The sequence below is a fragment of the Saccostrea echinata genome, unplaced genomic scaffold (assembly GCF_033153115.1).
Source record: "Saccostrea echinata isolate AGI-Se365-2 ecotype Australia unplaced genomic scaffold, CSIRO_AGI_Sech_v1 ptg000009l, whole genome shotgun sequence".
Classification (NCBI taxonomy): Eukaryota; Metazoa; Mollusca; class Bivalvia; order Ostreida; family Ostreidae; genus Saccostrea; species Saccostrea echinata.
The window spans coordinates 35052418-35072176 of NW_026889758.1; the positions used below are offsets into that span (position 1 = coordinate 35052418).

Here is a 19759-nt window from a genome sequence, read left to right on the forward strand (position 1 = left end):
TCGAAATCTAGAGTACCTGTGGGTGTAAATCCCCGTCTTTTTATAGACCAACTCTAATGAATAACAGTCTGGATAAAAACTTAATTACATGCAAGCTTTTACCCCAGCCACCTCTATCTAACCTTTTTAAATATGCTGATTAATATGGCGACCAGTCCTTGACCATGTTGACATCTACTGAGAACACGTGTACTGGTCGTAATACAGTGAATGTCTCGTTTTTGTTGTTGTTTGCTTGTTTATTTATTTGCATTTCTCGTGTTTATTTGTTTCTTTGTTGTACATATAGATAAAATTAAGGTAGTGATTTAATATCAGATTTAATGTCAGACATGCTAAATTATTAAGCAAGAGTATAGAGTTTAAATTTACTGTACAATGTACAGAGTAATGTACGATATGCCTCAATAATGTGAAGTACGGTCAGCCTAAAATACGTCCCCCTGAATATTGACCTCAAGCCTATGTGTTTGTATGTGTATGAAGGTGGGGTCCATCAAAACATCTGAATGTACCAATTATAAAATATGGTAATAAAGACGAGAAAAACCTATTCAGCATTTTTTTTTAATTATAGAGGGATTAACTTGCTTCGGAACGAAATAACCAACCCAGATACTTGTTTCTTTAATTTTTTTTTAACCTTATTCTACACAAGTTAAAAAAAATTACAGAAATAAGTTCCTTTGTAGTAGTTATAAAATAGTACGGTTCCTAGAAGAAAATATATATATATATATATATATATCTGTTTGGTAGGGACCTGCTCAAACCGCCATGGTGTCCTTATCCTATCTTGTACATATGTGTGAAAATCAAATTTTATTGCAGGGATTGGATGACCACCACCCCCACCCCCACCCCCCAAAATACTCACACACAAAGAGTTCATAGCTACTTTTCTCTAAAACTTTCTTTCAACATGATAAATGATTAATAATTTTCTTTGACCGAAGCTTTGCAATTCTACCTTCAGTTTAATAACAAAGCTATGTAAATAAAGCTATGTTATCATCATTTTTTTTTTACTTAAATTAGTCCAATATTTTTGTATCTCTATTCTGAACTCAAATAAAGTATTTTACTGTAAAGTAATCATTGAATGTCTGTATCAAATTTAACATAACCAAGAAAACCAAAAAAAATTATCACGAAATCAAACATCATGACTGTTAGTCCACTTGAATTTATTCAATTATACACATAAATATGCACATATATCAATATATTTGTACATTTCATAGGTCTTTATTTGAAATATTAAAACGGCTTTTATACCATGTTGTAGAATTACACAATGACTGACCAAATATAGGCAAATTAGGTGCTAAATATTGAATAATGTGTAATCAAAGATTACAAAGCTAAATACTGAATAATAGGTAATCAAAGATTACAAAGCTAAATACTGAATAATAGGTAATCAAAGATTACAAAGCTAAATACTGAATAATAGGTAATCAAAGATTACAAAGCTAAATACTGAATAATAGGTAATCAAAGATTACAAAGCTAAATAATGAATAATAGGTAATCAAAGATTACAAAGCTAAATATTGAATAATAGGTAATCAAAGATTACAAAGCTAAATAATGAATAATAGGTAATCAAAGATTACAAAGCTAAATACTGAATAATAGGTAATCAAAGATTACAAAGTTAAATAATGAATAATAGGTAATCAAAGATTACAAAGCTAACCTCAACGAAAGTTATATTGGTAAAGCAAAGACTCACATGAAAAACAAATTCTGGTAGTGCACATTTCTAGATGCATCATCCATCCAATTTTTGTCATCATAGGGCTTATCGTTACTTGGGAATGAATGTTAAAAGGTGTGGAACAGTGACGAGCAGTGAACAATCTCAGAAACGCAATAAAAAATTCAAATCGTGAATAGAGCAAAAACACAGAGCACTGGAATCATCAGAAGTCGGATCAAGTGCCCAGTAGGAGTAAGCGTCCTCTGATGACCGGTCACACCCGTCCTAAGCGTCCTCTGATGACCGGTCACACCCGTCGTGAGCCCTATGTACTGAATAGGTGGACGGAGTACTCCGTAGTAATCATGGAGAGGGCTTATATAGGCAATGTCTGCTTCCCAATCCATTTATATTCCATTACATAATAAAATATGTTCAAATAAAAAAAGTAATCCGAATACAAATATAGTATACAAGCAATGACCTAATAATTGATATGAAACGTCTCAGACAAAATACTACCCAAAGAGTGGTCGTATTTGCAAACAAGGTTATTATCACGACCGTAGAATTCGGGGAACGCTGACTTTAAACGAAGGTGTTGAAATCCCTGTAAAATCAACTTACTTGCCAGTGGCTTGTCTCGGTTAAAAAATGTTCGTACTGAGAACATGCTCTTAAGTGTCGAATAAATTTGGAGATATAGAAAGCATATGCAGGTTTTGGAATATGACTACAAACATAAGTGAAGTTGGCGATAGAACAGCTGAAGTCATCCCGTGTGTCAAACAGTTTAGTTATTCATTGGCCATTATCTTAGCATTCAGGTATGAAATAGCTCTAGCATACTGTGGGTCTTTTATTTCGAATTCACTAGGAGATATTGAGAGTCGAAATATGAATGAAAATAACCATAAGGCTCACAGTTACTTGGGAAGTACCTGTTCCAAACACAGATCTGGTAAATGTGCATACCTAGATGAAGCATCAACCTGCACGTTTTGTCTCCATTGGGCTCATACATGTAATTCCTTGAGAATGGACCTACTCCTTCTTTCATCTGGAAAATATATCGTCAGATACCGCATCCGAAGCAAGTCCAGTGGTGTACACCGCTAGATGCATCAATCATGCAAGTTTGGTTAGCATATGGCTAATAGTTACTTGGGAATGGACCTTAGACCGGAACGCTAACGTTAAAGCCGACGCCAAAGGTATAGCATAAGCTCATTTCGTCTTCGTTGAGGTGAGCTAAAAACTGTCTGACAGTAAATTAAACTTTGTATATTTATGGAAATGAATCGTAAATTGCAGTGAAAATACTAAAGAATGCCGGTCATCGATCCTTGAACATTCTTCTCATGTGAAGTAATGAACGCTTACTGCTTTATTAAAGAAAATAATTGGATAGGGGACTGTTGATTCATATATCATTTTTGATACTTGTACGAAGAGGTTATAGTTAAAAGTGACAACTCAAGAGATTACTTTGTGAAACCTATAGTTTTGTTAATGTTATTTTATGTAAAGAATGTGTGAAGCAAAAGGGTGACTAACTTAGCTAAAATAGGCCACTTCAATTAAGAGAGCATGGTGCCAATGAATAACTGTTAATCTTATGCCTAGGGAATAACTGACATGCATTTCATTATGAAGTTACGAGTAAGTAATACTTATTACTTAAAATGTTTCATAGAGAAATAGACTGATTGATGGAAAATATGAAATTTGTGCATTTCATACAAGAAATTAAACAACTAAACACTGGTTGCCTTTAATAAGACGTCTTTTGGACCATAAGTCACCCCGAGAACCCCCTTCAATGGTGGTATCTGTTTGGGGTCAGCAGGAAGGATTTTAAATCGCTGCACCATGGATGAAGCAAACAGAAACAATTCCATCCTAGCAAAGGATTCGCCAAGACAAACACGACGACCTGAGATAAAACAGAGGATATAATAAGACAAACACGACGACCTAAAAAAAAACCCAAAAGATATCAAAACAAGACGACCTGAGATAAAAGTACATTTGTAGTACGAAATGGAGCTAAAGAGGTCGTGTCGTAAATTCAAAATATAGAAACAGTATTTGATGTAAAAAGGATGCCTCCTCTTTTTGGAATACGACTTATAATGTAGATGGGTATGTGTCGTCAAAGAAATTTTATTATTCCAAATTAAAAGACACATTTCTTCAATATAATATTGGAGAGGGTTGAAAAATATTATACTTAAAATGTTGCATGTTACAAGTTTTTCTTCTGTGTTACAATTTTCTGTAGTATAAAGATATACTACATGTAAGTATCCACAAACTGCGTGGGCAAAAGTTTCAATTCAAGAATGAATTCTGTCAAGTTTAATTGTCAGGTAGGGCGTGTACTATTTGTACCACATTGGGCAAAATAAAAATATTGAACGGGCGATTGTGAAAATATATTTTTAATGGACACAAAAAGGTATCTCATCTTTGACGGGTTTCTAATGAAAAAAAAATTGAACGGGCGATTTGAAAATACCTTTATAATGAACACAAAAAGGTATTTTTGACGAGTGTCTGATGGATGAAAGACAATGTGATCAATTCTGTGCCAAAAACTGCAACTATTGCTGGCGAAGCAGATCTATCTACTTAAGTCTTCAAAAATCTTTTTAAAGTGCATAGTTTTTGACAATGCTGTAATGAAAAATCTGAACAAAACAACCACTTATTTAAAAATTCCATATCAATTAAATCCAGGGAAATTAAAACTCTTACCAAGTGAGAATGTCAAGACTTTGTCTGTGTTAATCAATTTTCCCTTATCATCCAAGAATCTCTCCGGCCGGAAGACTTCCGGATCTTCAAACACGTCTGGGTCAAAAAGTACGGAATATAGATTAGGAATTAAAATAACATCTTTCGGAATAATAAATTCTTTGTATTTTAAATCAGTTTTTAATCCATGAGGGAGAGATAAAGGCACGATACATCCAATACGAAGAACCTCATGAAGGACTGCCTCTGTGTAGGGTAGATTTGGTCTGTCGTCCATTGTAGGGTACCTGGTATTTCCTATGGCGTCATTGATTTCCTTTCGCATTTTTTCTTGCACTTCCGGGTTTCTGATCATAAAAACAGCAAACCACCTAAGAGCTGTAGATGTTGTTTCCGTTCCAGCAGCAAAGAAATCTAGCAAAAGCTTCACCAACTGTTCATCTGGAAAATAGTTGAATGTTTTTACATTTTTAAATCTAAAAACGACCCTTAAAGTAAAAACTTTCACACTTTTTCAAATGCCAACAAAACTTCATTTCCATTATGAATTCCGGCGAGGAGTATGCTAGACGATGGGCTTAATATGAAAGGGAAAACCTTGACATTGTCAGAGTGGATAAAGATTTAGCTTGGAAATTATATATTTTTACACCAAGAGTCAATTTTTCTTTTAATAACACATAAATGTTCATTTAAAAAATAGCAAATTAAGAGTAATTATTTTTACACAAAGGTTAACATTTACTCTTAATCTAATGTTTTTGGTTTTTTTTTTACATTGAGGGTTGCAAATCTCATCATCTACTTAGTATGTAGAATACTGAAGTAAAAAGTAAAGCTTAAGATTGTGTACACTTACTTGTTACTTATTTTTGCCTGCAAAGTCAAAATACCTATATAAACTTCAAAGACGCATTGCTTCGTGCAACTCTCTCATAGTTTATAGATTAATAATTCTGTTAGATTAACTCACCATCAAAGGTCGTGTTTGGGTTGCTCTCTTCCGATTTCATTTTCTTCAAATACACATCGATGAAATCTCTAAGATTGTTTTCATCAAAGCTTTCTTTGTGATCGCTGATAATTTTTAAAAGATACTTTTCCACCAAATCAACATTCTTCAATACTTTTCTAATCTTTAATGGATCACCTGGAAAATACCTCAAAACGGAAGAAAGCTCGCTAGAAATATCATATTTCCATTGCTTAAGTTTTCGTTTATTGCTTCGATGAGTGACTTAAAATTTTTGTCGCTATGTTCAAATCTTTTACCAAAGTTAATGGAACACATGATATTTGAGACGCATACAGTTATCAAAGCTTGCATATTGAATGGTTGTCCATTTGTTGACTGAACTTCGTTGACAAAAACATCCACCTCCTCCAATATTTTAGATTCCAAGCTTCGTTTTCCAAATCCAAACTCTCTGAGAGCATTTAGACTGAACGTTCTGTGCTCTTTCCAAAATTCTCCCGAGGAAAAGATGACACCTTTATGTAACAAGAGACCCAAATATCACAACGCTCATCATTAAACACCGTTAAACATTGTTTGTCTATTTTTTCATAAATAATTTGACCGTATATTTTATCACAATATCTGTTCAATCCTAGGGTTTACCACCATATGATTACCACCATATGCCTTAAATGTACTTTAAGGAGGGATTCTTGTCTGGTTTCTGACTAAATGAAATATTCAAAGTATATTTGCTTATATGTATTATATATTTTGATGTAAGAGATTAAAAAAAATCATATTTTTCTTTCCTCCGCACAACTGTACAACTAAGAATAAAAATGGTAAACCAAGTTTGAAATCTAGCAGGAACTATATTTTTGGCGGAACGGCGGTGTATGAAAATATTTCCTTTAATGCTTCTCAAAATATCTACTAAACAATGAATTTATCTAGAAATTTTAAACAATAAGAGACTTAATGAAATTTTCTTATGGAACTAAAATGATAATTATGGACTAAAGTTTAAAATATATCAAATAAATATGATTTTCCAAACAAATTACAATCTTGTTAACTTTTGAAAGTTTCCAGTCTAAGTCTCTCAGAACATATTTGAGCTAAAAATTAGTAAAATGTGTTTTTTTCTCTCTTATTAAACGGTCAAAACTTTTTGTTTTTATATCATTTTGTATCTTAATATAATTACTTTGCCATATGTGAAAATTAGAAAAATTTAAATATATGAAGCATATAAAAATAACCAATATTCCCTTAAAATTTAAGAAAAAGAGAGGAAATTCGGGTTAGCCTATAACTACTTTAGTTAAATTATTATTGTCAATTTAGTACTATCATCTGATAGACCTTATGTAGTAACATCATTTTAAGCAAAAAGAAGAACATTTTATCTTTTGAAATAGGAATAGGCATCACATGATTGGCAACATAATTTCTTCATTCTATAAGTTATTCAAAAATATAATGATTTTGACCTGACCTTGCTTCTAAAATAAAACGGTAAAATTAATTCTAACTGATACCATCACTTGATATTCTCGTCTTGAATCTTTGAAAATTTCATTAATTTCTAAATACAGATAAGTACGCTGGGACAAATTTCCGCGGAAAATTTGTAGCGGCGTACATAGCGTAAATTAATACCAAGCTGAAAAAAGTACTTTTACATTACCTATTTTATCCTCAAAGCTCAATGAGTCATGTTTTGAATGAATATGAATTCGCAGTAGATTGGTATGCATGTTTATCAATATGAGTATTTGTGACATTGGTGTTTTGAAGAAAATATAAAAGATTTTTCATTTATATTTGATGCTTTGTCCTGGTGGCCCCAACTATACCTCGGGGATAGGGCTGGAAAAAATTGAACAAGTTTTTTCCGATTTTTATTGTTGCCCCGATTTTTGAGATCTTTTTAAAGTTTTTTTCTCTCTTCATGTATTTCTTGGAGATAAATTATAATCCCCCACTGTGACCCATCTCTATATACCCGCAGGCCATGATTTGAGCAAACTTGCTTTGAAATTTTCTGAGGATGTTTGCATATGTGTATGTAAAAGTAGGGAAAAAAAACTAAAAAAAGACCTCCTTTATTTATGCTAAGAATGTGGCCATATGAAATCTGATAGAGGTTCAAGACATCAAATCCCAGAAATATATAAGATATATATCATTATAAACACAATTTAATTTTCAAATGGTGTCCCTGCAAAAAGTACTACATGAAGATATACTTGCTTTAAAAATTTTTAAAAATGACCCCAACAAGTTTCTGTATGTATCTAACTACGAATATTGTAAAATATTAGTCTTATATACCTTTATACTTGGTTATTACTTTGTTTACAAAAAGATCTGGCCTTTCGGAAACGATGTCCCCATGCTTAATGAAAATATCTCGAATGGTGTCCATTCCGTTCACAACAACCATTGTTTTGGTACCTGTAATCAAGCTGAAAACATCTCCATACTTTTTTCTGTAAGTCTGAAAATTCTCTAACATAGTATCAGGAGACACAGAGAGTAGATTTCCTAGGAAAGGAATAGTGGGTGGACCCGGGGGTAAGGAGGATTCCCTAGAGGTTTTCCTCCACCACACGCACAAAATAATAACCGCACAGGCAAGAAAAAGTGTCCACAAATCTATCATTATCTTTCCTTGAAAGTCAGTTGTCGATGAGTATGGCACGCAGTAATAACCTTCTCAACTGTAAAATCTTGGGGTTTTTTTTTGTTTATTTCCCTTCGAGAATTTTTCACTCATATCACAGAAGTTCACAATTTTAGCATAGCTCACGGCTTGGTCAATCGAATGATTCCTATTGACTTTATTGATAAAATTGCGAACTCCTGTGCTCATATTCGGACGCCACCACTTGCCGATGGAGGGCTGCAAATTTAGACCTTTACTCGGCAGTTAGGACCCTTGAGCAGTGAGCACCTACTGCGAAACGGGACCTCTGTTTATACGGTCTCATCCGAAGGACCGGTCTTTAAATCCCGCGGTGTGATCCGAACCCGCAGAGTAAGTATCAACTCCTTACTCAGCGACTCTATGGCAAACGCTATTACCACTGCGCCACGTGGGCGACCTGTAAAATCTTATTTGGTTTATTTTGTTTGCTATTTATCTGTGTCCATGACAGTTTAAATGTTTATTTTGAATACGATGTAGTTATTGAGATAAAACATTTAGAATTGCATCTCTGATACTAGGGAAAAAGTGTACACAATCAAAAATCGATCAAACTTGTTTCCTTGTATTGCTAATTGTAGCCATCTTTTTTCCAAATCAAATACATGTAATTGTGCATCATATCTTTGTATCGAATTCAAATTTTATTAGGCATTTCACTGTGCAGTTTTACTTATTTAATTATGTAAAAAATGTGAAGATAACGAACAGCGATCGATCTCATAAAAATCCAGTAAACAAAACGAATCGTGAACAGGGCAAGAAACACGGACCCCTGGAAACACCAGAGGTGGGAGTGGGACTGGCTCCGGGGCCATTTCCTTTGGAATTTATAATGGAAAAGTAAGACTGAGATCAAGAGTGAGAACATCTAAGTTTTATGGCCCCGGAGCCTGATGCCTATGAAGAGTAAGCATCCCCTGTCGACAAAACACACACACACACCGTGAGTCCTATGTATTTATTACAGATACGGAGTACTCAGTAGTCAAAATAAGTATAAAAGCAATGACCTAACAAAATGTATAAAACATGCCAGACAAAATACGACTCAACGATAGGTTGTATTTACAAACAAGGTCATTATAACGACCGTAGAATTTGCAAAAAGCTGACTTTAAGAGGGGTTTTTGAAATCCTTATAACAGAAGCTTATTTGTCAGTAGCTTGTCTCGGTGTAAAAATTGATCGCACTCAGAGCATGCTCTTTCGTACCGAATCAGTTGGGAGACATGAACAACCAGATGCAGGTGATGTTGGAATATTACTATATAAATAAGGAAAGTTGATAGAAAAGCTGGTCATCCCGTTTGTCATACTGTACACTGTAGTTAAGTTATTAGTTGGTCATTATCGTCTATAGTCAGTTAACATCCAAATATGAAAAAAGATGTTGCAGACACTGTAGTATCTTTAATTCCGAATTCACTGGGATATATCTAGTCGATATATTAGTAAAAGTAACTACAGTTAATTGATAAAACATCGTCAATTTATCTAAATATCGAGTTGAAGGCCACAACAAGAGTTTTCTTCTGATGAAATAGATGTTTTGGAATAAACCCTGCTTCAAAGGAATAAAAAAAAAACAGGTCGGCTAATAAAGGAGCACAGTTAGTACCAACAGTAATTCCAACAGATTGTTTGAAGACCTTGTCTCTAAAGACTACATAGATATTGTCAATGAGGAACCCCAACATCTTTTAAATTTCAACTTCAGAGTACTTGCATGTAGAAGGAGAACGGTATTTAATTAAGTAACTTTGTAGATAACCAATCATTGCGAGTTCCATTTTTATTGAGGAAGCAGTTGTCTGTGTTGTCAAACAGCCTGCAGGCATGCTATCGAAGCCATCTTAGGACTAAGACATATCTTAAGAGATATCTTAGTCCTAAGTGAGGCCATTGAATCTGTCCTAACTTAAGACATATCTTGGCTATTCCTTCATGTAAGAAGTCACGAAAATCATAGCTTACATCAACATACCATTAATAGAAAAATCAAATCTCAGATATTGCTTATAGCAAAGTAAGGAGAATATTTCCCAAAGAGAATTTTTGAAATAATATAAATAGCATTGAGCAGCATTTGTCCTACACAGTGCTTCTGGTAAAGTCAGCGGCATTGAGCGGCATTTGTCCAACACAGTGCTTCTGGTGAAGTCAGCGGCATTGAGCAACATTTGTCCAACACAGTGCTTCTGGTGAAGTCAGCGGCATTGAGCGACATTTGTCCAACACAGTGCTTCTGGTGAAGTCAGCGGCATTGAGCGACATTTGTCCAAGACAGAGCTTCTGGTGAAGTCAGCGGCATTGAGCGACATTTGTCCAACACAGAGATTCTGGTGAAGTCAGCGGCATTGAGCGGCATTTGTCCAACACAGTGCTTTTGGTAAAGTCAGCGGCATTGAGCGGCATTTGTCCAACACAGAGCTTCTGGTGAAGTCAGCGGCATTGAGCGACATTGGTCCAACACAGTGCTTCTGGTGAAGTCAGCGGCATTGAGCGACATTTGTCCAAAACAGTGCTTCTGGTGAAGTCAGCAGCATTGAGCGGCATTTGTCCAACACAGTGCTTTTGATAAAGTCAGCGGCCTTGAGCGGCATTTGTCCAAGACATACTAGTAGCTTCTGGTGAAGTCAGCGGCATTGAGCGGCATTTGTACAACACAGTGCTTCTGGTGAAGTCATTATCATTGAGCGGCATTTGTCCAACACAGTGCTTTTGGTAAAGTCAGCGGCATTGAGCGGCATTTGTCCAACACAGAGCTTCTGGTGAGAGTCAGCGGCATTGAGCGGCATTTGTCCAACACAGTGCTTCTGGTGAAGTCAGTGGCATTGAGCGACATTTGTCCAACACAGTGCTTCTGGTGAAGTCAGTGGCATTGAGCGACATTTGTCCAAAACAGTGCTTCTGGTGAAGTCAGCGGCATTGAGCGGCATTTGTCCAACACAGAGCTTCTGGTAAAGTCAGCGGCACTGAGCGGCATTTGTCCAACACAGTGCTTCTGGTGAAGTCAGCGGCATTGAGCGGCATTTGTTCAACACAGAGCTTCTGGTAAAGTCAGCGGCATTGAGCGGCATTTGTCCAACACAGTGCTTCTGGTGAAGTCAGCGGCATTGAGCGACATTTGTCCAACACAGAGCTTCTGGTGAAGTCAGCGGCATTGAGCGGCATTTGTCCAACACAGTGCTTCTGGTGAAGTCAGCGGCATTGAGCGACATTTGTCCAACACAGAGCTTCTGGTAAAGTCAGCGGCCTTGAGCGGCATTTGTCCAAGACAGAGCTTCTGGTAAGGTCAGCGGCATTGAGCGACATTTGTCCAACACAGTGCTTCTGGTGAAGTCAGCGGCATTGAGCGACATTTGTCCAAGACAGAGCTTCTAGGAAAGTCAGCGGCATTTGTCCAACACAGAGCTTCTGGTGAAGTCAGCGGCATTGAGCGGCATTTGTCCAACACAGAGCTTCTGGTAAAGTCGGCGGCATTGAGCGGCATTTGTCCAACACAGTGCTTTTGATAAAGTCAGCGGCATTGAGCGGCATTTGTCCAACACAGAGCTTCTGGTAAAGTCAGCGGCATTGAGCGACATTTGTCCAACACAGTGCTTCTGGTGAAGTCAGCGGCATTTGTCCAACACAGTGCTTCTGGTAGAGTAGCCTACATTTCTGCAAGACATTTCTTCTGATGAATAGTATGAATTGCCAAGAGCAGTGGTTTTTAAATTTAATCAGTATTAACAAAAATTTTGCGAAACAGATACTGATAAAATTTGTAGCATGTTGTGACAATTGTCCAGGTTATGATTAAGGATGCAAGTGAGTGCACACATGCATAGGAAAAAAGTCTAGTCAAGTCTGGGTGTTAAATCATAGGTTTATATTATACAATTTAAATATAAGCATTGCATAGTTAACTGTTATATTGCAAAATAAAATATAGTAAACCATTGTCACTTTTTGAGCTATATTGTTTCCTTTTTCAGCATTATACTTTCAAGCAGAATCTGAAATACATGTCAGCAGTTTCAATTTGATAAAAATGTGATGTCACCATACTAATTCCAAATTACTATACCTCACTTAAAGGTAATATGCCATTACAAATGCCTTTTCATCCTTTCCATTATGGATAGAAATTTTATGAGGAATTGGTATTCCGATCCCGATGGTTTATTAAACTCCCTCCATTGATACACATTGCCTATGGAGCTTGCTACACGAACTGCGCTTTGCGCCGCCTCGCTGCGCTTGCGACAAGTTTTCTACACATAATCAACCTTTAAGTAAATGATAACACAAGTTGAGATGCTCCCAGAAAATCCACTTTATTTAAGTATAATAATTCCGTGTTCTATATTAATGTTCCTGCCTTAATAAAATTTTGAAAAAGTATACAGTAGCTTAATGTGAGCCTGCATTCAGCATCCTCAAATACAAGACATAAAGCTGTATTTTCTTTGTATCATATCAGTTTATAAGTACTGAGTTTTGATGGTGAGGTCATGCTGTTCAGTGGCAGCGTCCTCCATTATAAATTTTACATGTATCAGGTAGATGCAGATTTTTCTTTCAAGACATTGCTTTGATTTCTGGAATATTTAATACAGTACATTTGGATGTTCCAAAAACTCAATGAATATATTAAGATTTTTCTTTCAAGGCACTGACATGATTTCAGGGAATGTCTAACATTTTGATGTTTAAGAAAAATGTATTATCAGTTCTGAGTAAATCATGACAAAATTATTGCCCTTCATAACCTCTTCCTGATTGAGAACAAGTATAAAGTTGTTTTTGCATATACCAGCTAGTATAAGCATGATATCAATCATCTGGGATACTTTTCATCCATTTTTCAGATTTTCTTGATCACCAGTTTATCAATTAAATAAAATTAAAACTTTTGTTATAGTAAGAAAAAGTTCCATAAATATTTAACCCTTCTTTTCTTCAGTGCAATCAAATTGCTCTGTATTTTTAAACTAAAGAAATGAGAATGCAGAATAAAAATGTTAACTTATTTATTATCATGAGAATCTACATCATACAAGAAGCACATAGACACATTAAAGTCCACAATGTCAATATATGCATATTTTTACAAAACAGTGAAAGAAATAAACTCTGAGATCTATACATTAACAAAATAATATTACAATATAAAAATATACATGTAATTAATGATTACATTTTAGAAGAAGCGAAGACAAAGATTTACAACACATTTTCAGATACAATATTTTCTGTTTCTAACAACAGGAACCAAAATTTAAAAATACAAAAAATGTGAACAATCTTCATCGAAAGTCTACCAGTTTCAACATAATCATGGTAGTATTTGTGCTCTGTCTAACACCTAAAACATATTTAATAAAGTTCAAATGTACTTTTTCAATATCACTAGCACTGTGTACGCCCCATACTTCGCAACCATAATTCAATATGCTTGCAACATAAGTATCAAAAGATAAAAACATTGTCTCAATATGTAAACACATTTGATTGGTTTTTGATTTCAAGGAAAACATTGCTTTTTTTACCCTGAATTGGCAGCTGTTTTGTGATATTAAATTTTCCATTATAATTCAAATGTATACCAAGATATATAAATTGATCAACATCCTCAATTGGTTCACCGTTTGAATGCCATTGTTCTTCCTTACATACTTTGCCACCGTTTCTGTAGATAACGATTTTTGTTTTCGATATATTTACAGAGAGGTTCCATTTTGAGGAATAATCATATGAAGTATTTAACATTCTTTGTAGCTCATTTATCGATTCTGCCATAATGACCATATCATCTGCATACACTAAAACGAATAAAATCAATTCTTGCAGATCAACAGGCACATTTCCTTGTTTTAAAAACTCTTATTCAATGTCATTTACATATAAAGAAAATAAAATAGGAGACAGAACTTCCCCCTGCAGAAGACCGTTATTATTTTTAAATAATTGTGATACGTATGTAGCAATCCCGCATATTTTATACAACATTTCATATTAGAATACATCAACCGGAAAATGCCAAGCAATTTTCCTTTGATTCCATATAAACCAAGTTTGTGCCATAAATGCACACGTTCGACAGTATCAAATGCTTTTGTATAATCTATAAAATAACAATAAAATCTACTTTTCTTTCTCAATGATTGAAAAAATAGAAGAATGCCTGTATAACAATATTACATTTATGCATTTATATTTAAACAATGAGTTTAGACAACAGGCATCACTGATAGGAGTATTTATTCATCATCATAGAGAGCTTCCAGTTTCCACTAGACTGGTTTGATACTTGATGTACATCATCAGAAGGATCCTCATTCACTTGGGGAGCGTGTGCAAGAGGGGCTTTCGGATGATGGTCAAGAATCTGAATTTCAAGTCCAAAAGAAACTGGTAAAAAAACTGATGCTTATAGAATTCAAAGGAAATTCCAAGCTCAGCCAATGCATTTTGATTAACTGAGGTTGGAATTTCCTTAAAAAACATAGCAACAGGTTTACCCTTGGAAATTTTGACTCTCTTAAAAAATCCAAGGCCTTTGTCTGCCAGCTCCTCAAGTATTGTAATGGCAAATGAGCTTGTTATTATTTCCACTCTAATCCTAGATCTGTACGCCTGTCTGAGGGGAAATACTGGCCCATTATCCAACAGAACTTTCCTTGAGAGGTCATTCTTGATTGATAATTTAGGATCAGGACAACCTGTTGGTGTTCTACTGCTTTGCTGGTCACCACTAAATTCTGATTGTCCAGGGAAGAGGGCCTGAAAAATATTACACATAAATAAATGTGGGTCAGAGAAAAGAAAAACAATACTACCTGACTATTATTTGTTGTCCTCAAACATACTAGTCTAGCAGTTACTTGCAATAAAAGGTAAATATTGCAGTCAGGAATATAGTTCTAAAATACATGGACTATTTCTTGCACTTGAAACATACAGTTTAAGCAGAGCTTCATTTTCCCTAAATGCAGATAGCAGAGTAAGACATGAATGATAAATTAATATGTATAGTAAAACCTCATCATCTCAAACTCAATGGGACCGAGAAAAAAAGTACAAGATAACTGTAGGTTCAAGATATTAATGGTTAATACATCAAGGAAAAGTGATTGGGACTTCCAAATGACTTCAAGATATCCATGGTACTAAAGGTATTGATGTTTGAGATATGGAAGTTCAACTGTATAAAGCATTTTGACATGTGATGAAGAGGGAACTTACATTTAATATCATTTCATTCTGCTTTACGATATGGTCCAGAAGACCCTTTGCCCCTTCAATCCTTGCCAGGGGGATTTCAAGGGGTATCTGAATACTGCCGGCCATCCTTCCCAGTATCTGTTGCAATACGGATGTAAATACATGCAGAATTAGTGTCAAACGACCTAATTGATCCATGTATTTAGATCCGAGAGGACTTCTAATAGGTTCCATGTCTTCAGCACTGTCCTCCTCGTCGCTGCTATCTACAACCATGGCCGAAGACTGTTCAAGCACCCCGAAGCGTACTTTTTCCTCTACTTCATTAAAGAATTCCTGTGCTTCAGGAGAAAATCTGTACACTCTAGGAGTTTCTCCTTCATGTACACGAAATATCTCCTGATACACAGGATTTAATGAGTGCAATAGATACTGGGACTTGAATTCTTCATGGGCTGCCTTAATCTTCCTGAAAGAAAAATCGTTGCATATAATCATTACTAAGAAAGAAATGTCACTCAGAGTGAGGCTTTCAGTTTGGCAAATTCAGTGTTAAGATTAATGTTTTTCAATGTCGTAATTTTTGCATTTTTCTTTTTGTGCTTGCCATTGATTGAGTTACAATTTTATTATATAAAAGAATGCTCTCAAATCCATCACCATTTTTGTTAACCCTTTAGTTACAAGTAGCAAGAAGATATCTTCAGGGTTAGACAGAGTTATTCATTTTTGTGTATTGTTTTTTTTTTTTATTACTTATAATGAAACCTCTTAATTAAGTCCACTTTAATAGAAAGAAAATGAAAAGGGATGCCAATACATGAATCTGCTTAATTTATTAAGTACTACTCACCCTCCAGAGTACATGTATCCTGGCAACATCCAAAACAAAAATCTTTCGAACAACCCATCACTGCTTTCTTTCATTTCTGAGATTATCTCAGCCATCCGATCTGGCTGAGTGAAACCTCCAACACAAAGGCCAGACCTTGAAATCTCTACATCTGCATCTGCCTTGCTGGCATAAGCCACACTATGTCCTCTTCCTCCCCATAGTGTTAGCAGTAACTGTCTTTCACCTGTAAATCAATAATGAAAACGAATCTATATATTCACGACTTTCTCAGTATATATGTATATATGATAACATATATTATTGTTTTAAATGTCCATATAATGAGCAGTATGCTATACATGATTTTATGAAACAATAAACCTCGAAGAATTACAGCTAATTTGAGAGGGATAACTTTTAACTTGTTTTTAATTGTAGCACATACGTGTGTATATGCCATTTTAATGAATTAACTTCTTCTGAATTAAGATACAGTATACTTAACATTTTCCTCAGGTCAATTTTACAACCACCAAGGCACGGAACATAATTAGAATCTTCCAAAGGAAGCAGAGGGAATAATGAATGAAATTTGTGCTATGGTCAAGTTTAAAATAATGTTTGTTTGCCCTCTCCCGACTTAGGATGAAAAGAAATGGGTCGGTAGGTAAGTGAGAATTTTTTTCCTCAAAAAGTATCAAATTCAATGCTAAATTTTTAAAGTCTTTTTTCCAAAATACAAAAAAAAAATAAAAATAATAATAATAATTGCTTCCTGGAGGTTATAAAAGTCTTGAGTCGGGCCATTTTTAGCCAATCGGTCGGGAAAGGGCATCCAAACAATTTTTTAAAGGTGGCATGTGTCTATCTGTATGATGTTTAGATTCCAGGCCTCCAACTTAGGATAACATCCTCTATTGAGTCAAACATTTTACTCAGAATTTTACTTGTTAGAAAAATACTTTTCTTCTGGGACATGTGGACATAATTATCATTAGTTTGAAAATGCTACCCGTAGCATAATCAGATAGCGGAAATCTGTGTGTGTACTCAGCTTTTCCCTTAATTTATAGAAAATAGGGATGAAGGGCTTGGAAGTGAGAAGTCAGTGACTATAAAACAACATGGGAATTATTTTTAGGCTTTCTCTATATAAAAACAGATCTATGTTTTGTAAACTCAATACCAATTCCTTCTCCGTTAATGAAATGGTTGAAAAAATGTAGTAGATTTTGAGCAACATTTAGCTGCTTAGTGCTTTCATTCATATATTTAATTATTTGGGTCCAGAAGTGATCATGTTTTTTATCTGATCCTAAATAAGCTACATGTATGATTGTCAAACATTTACAATTTTCCCTACCTGATGAGTCAGCCTGGCTGCGCCTCAGCATTGAATTTAGAAATTGGCTGACTTCATCTGCACAAATGATCCCTCTTCCTCCGAGTTCTTTTTGGACTTTCAGAAGTGCTGCCTTTGAGCATTCTGAGACATGAATAGGCTTTCCCAACTCATGAGATATTGTATCCAGGGGACTGCCCATTGCAAAATCAAATGCAGGTGATTTGCCACTCCCTGGTTCTGCAACACCTATTAAAGAAAAAAATAAGATGTGAGCTTATGTATGGAATTAAGAGAAATCAACAAGAGCATAAAGTCAGTATTAGGCCCTACTTTGTTAATTCAGATTAAATCCACCGTCTATATACTTGTATTCCATGGAATCAAAATTTAAATAATTTTTCATGTCAATTGACCCGCTTTCACCAAAGTTAATGTTCATAGATTTTGAATTTAAAACTTGCATGTCAGTGGGGACATGGATTTAAAATTTAATTTAACTGTCAATATATAGGGGCATGACATTCATGTATTTTTTTTTTCTAAAATCTAGCAATTATTTGTAATGTGAGATATGAATGTTTATATATGTTAGCTAATTGACAATTATTTCATTTGCATGGATTTATGATCAATGGTTCACAATTTGGCATAAGAATAATTTGATAACTTATTACCGCATTATTGTATGAAGCACAAAATATAACTGGTCATTTAAATTAGATCTTAGTGTTGCATTAACCACTCCTCATTTGTTTAAAGAAGAAATGCCGATGAAATAACATGAAGTTACTTAAGAAATGCATACAAAAATGCATGAAGAAGTCAATCCATTGTCTGTCACTCATATTCCATAGCCAACTGAGGTTTGTGGCCATGAATCAGATATCATAGAAATAAACTGTTTGAGGGGTCAGGTTTAGCTCAATTTCTGAATATGATTTTTTTTTCACTGAATTCTGCAAACTTGTTTAAATTATCTGCCCCTAACTTACAGTGATCATTAACAACAATACCTCATACAGTGATATTGATATCCCGAAATAGAACTACATATTGTATATTGTAAAATATTAGTTTTTCACTTGATAGTCAACAATGCGTAAATCATTTTGATATTATTAAATAAAACCATACAATCCCTTCTCTCTCTCCCCCCCCCCCTTCCTTATATTTTTATATTCGGTTTAATTATATTCAGAAAACAAAGCCAGAAATACTTATACTCTGCCTAAATTTTTTGTACAAATCATTGAAATATATAGTTAGTGTAAAACTTAAAATTATTAATCTGACACCTGAACAACAATTGCGAAATGTGTTAAAAGTGACGCAACCCCATTTTTCTTTTCCTGCTGATTTGAAGGACTACAAATGAAACTTTTGCCCCTAACCTCTCCCAAGGTATTGGGATCTGCGCCATTAAAATATTTCCGACCAAATAAATTCTCATTATACATGATATAGATATCGGTTCCTAAAATTTACCCACATCACTGTTTATTCTTTCTGATCTTATTTAGTTACGTTAGCAGAGACATAAATAATATTTCATTGGAAATACGAGTAATTGTACATGTAATGTGAAATAACAATTGAAAACTTCATACCGATCATAAATAGATTGCCAGGAATGGTATAGTCTCCATAGGGCTTCATCTGCAAGCAGGCATTTGGTCCCATACATGCTGCTGTTGTTGGTAGTGCCGCTGAAATAAGCATCTCTGGTGAGGTGTTCCTCACCTTTGCAGCAAGTTTCAGAAACTTTGCGACGGATGAACAAAGAAAATCCGAGACCCGGTACCTCAACTTTGCGGCCAGTCCAAAAGTGTAACGTAAAAAGCTCTGCTGTGGAGCATTTGTTCTTCTACGCTTACAAGGGGAAGCCATTGTTCTTGATGTTGAAGGATGCAATAAAATAAAATATTGGAATGACAATGTGAAAAATATGTGCGCAAATTCGCAAGATGGTAAGTCCGAAAGAAGTAGACAATATATATATATATATGATAATCACTGTATAGTTAGCTCCGCCCATAAATTACCATACCACGATTTTTAAGGGAAAAACCCCGCCCACACTTTTATGACTATGCGCAGTTTGCCACTGCGCAGTAATAGACGCCGGGTGGGGGGGGGGGGGAGGGGTGCTCTTGCTTTCCTTCCTTGGCAATGAAGTTTTTCCCATATCATTGTCATTTTTGTACATTTGTATACAGTTTTTAAAA

General features: G+C 35.0%; 2 pseudogenes; both read right to left on the minus strand.

Moving 5' to 3' along the window:
• Positions 1–3429: 3429 nt before the first annotated feature.
• On the minus strand, positions 3430–8145 carry LOC133182279 (cytochrome P450 2C25-like; annotated as a pseudogene).
• A 6229-nt stretch (positions 8146–14374) lies between these two features.
• Positions 14375–19421, minus strand: LOC133182674 (uncharacterized; annotated as a pseudogene).
• Positions 19422–19759: the final 338 nt, after the last annotated feature.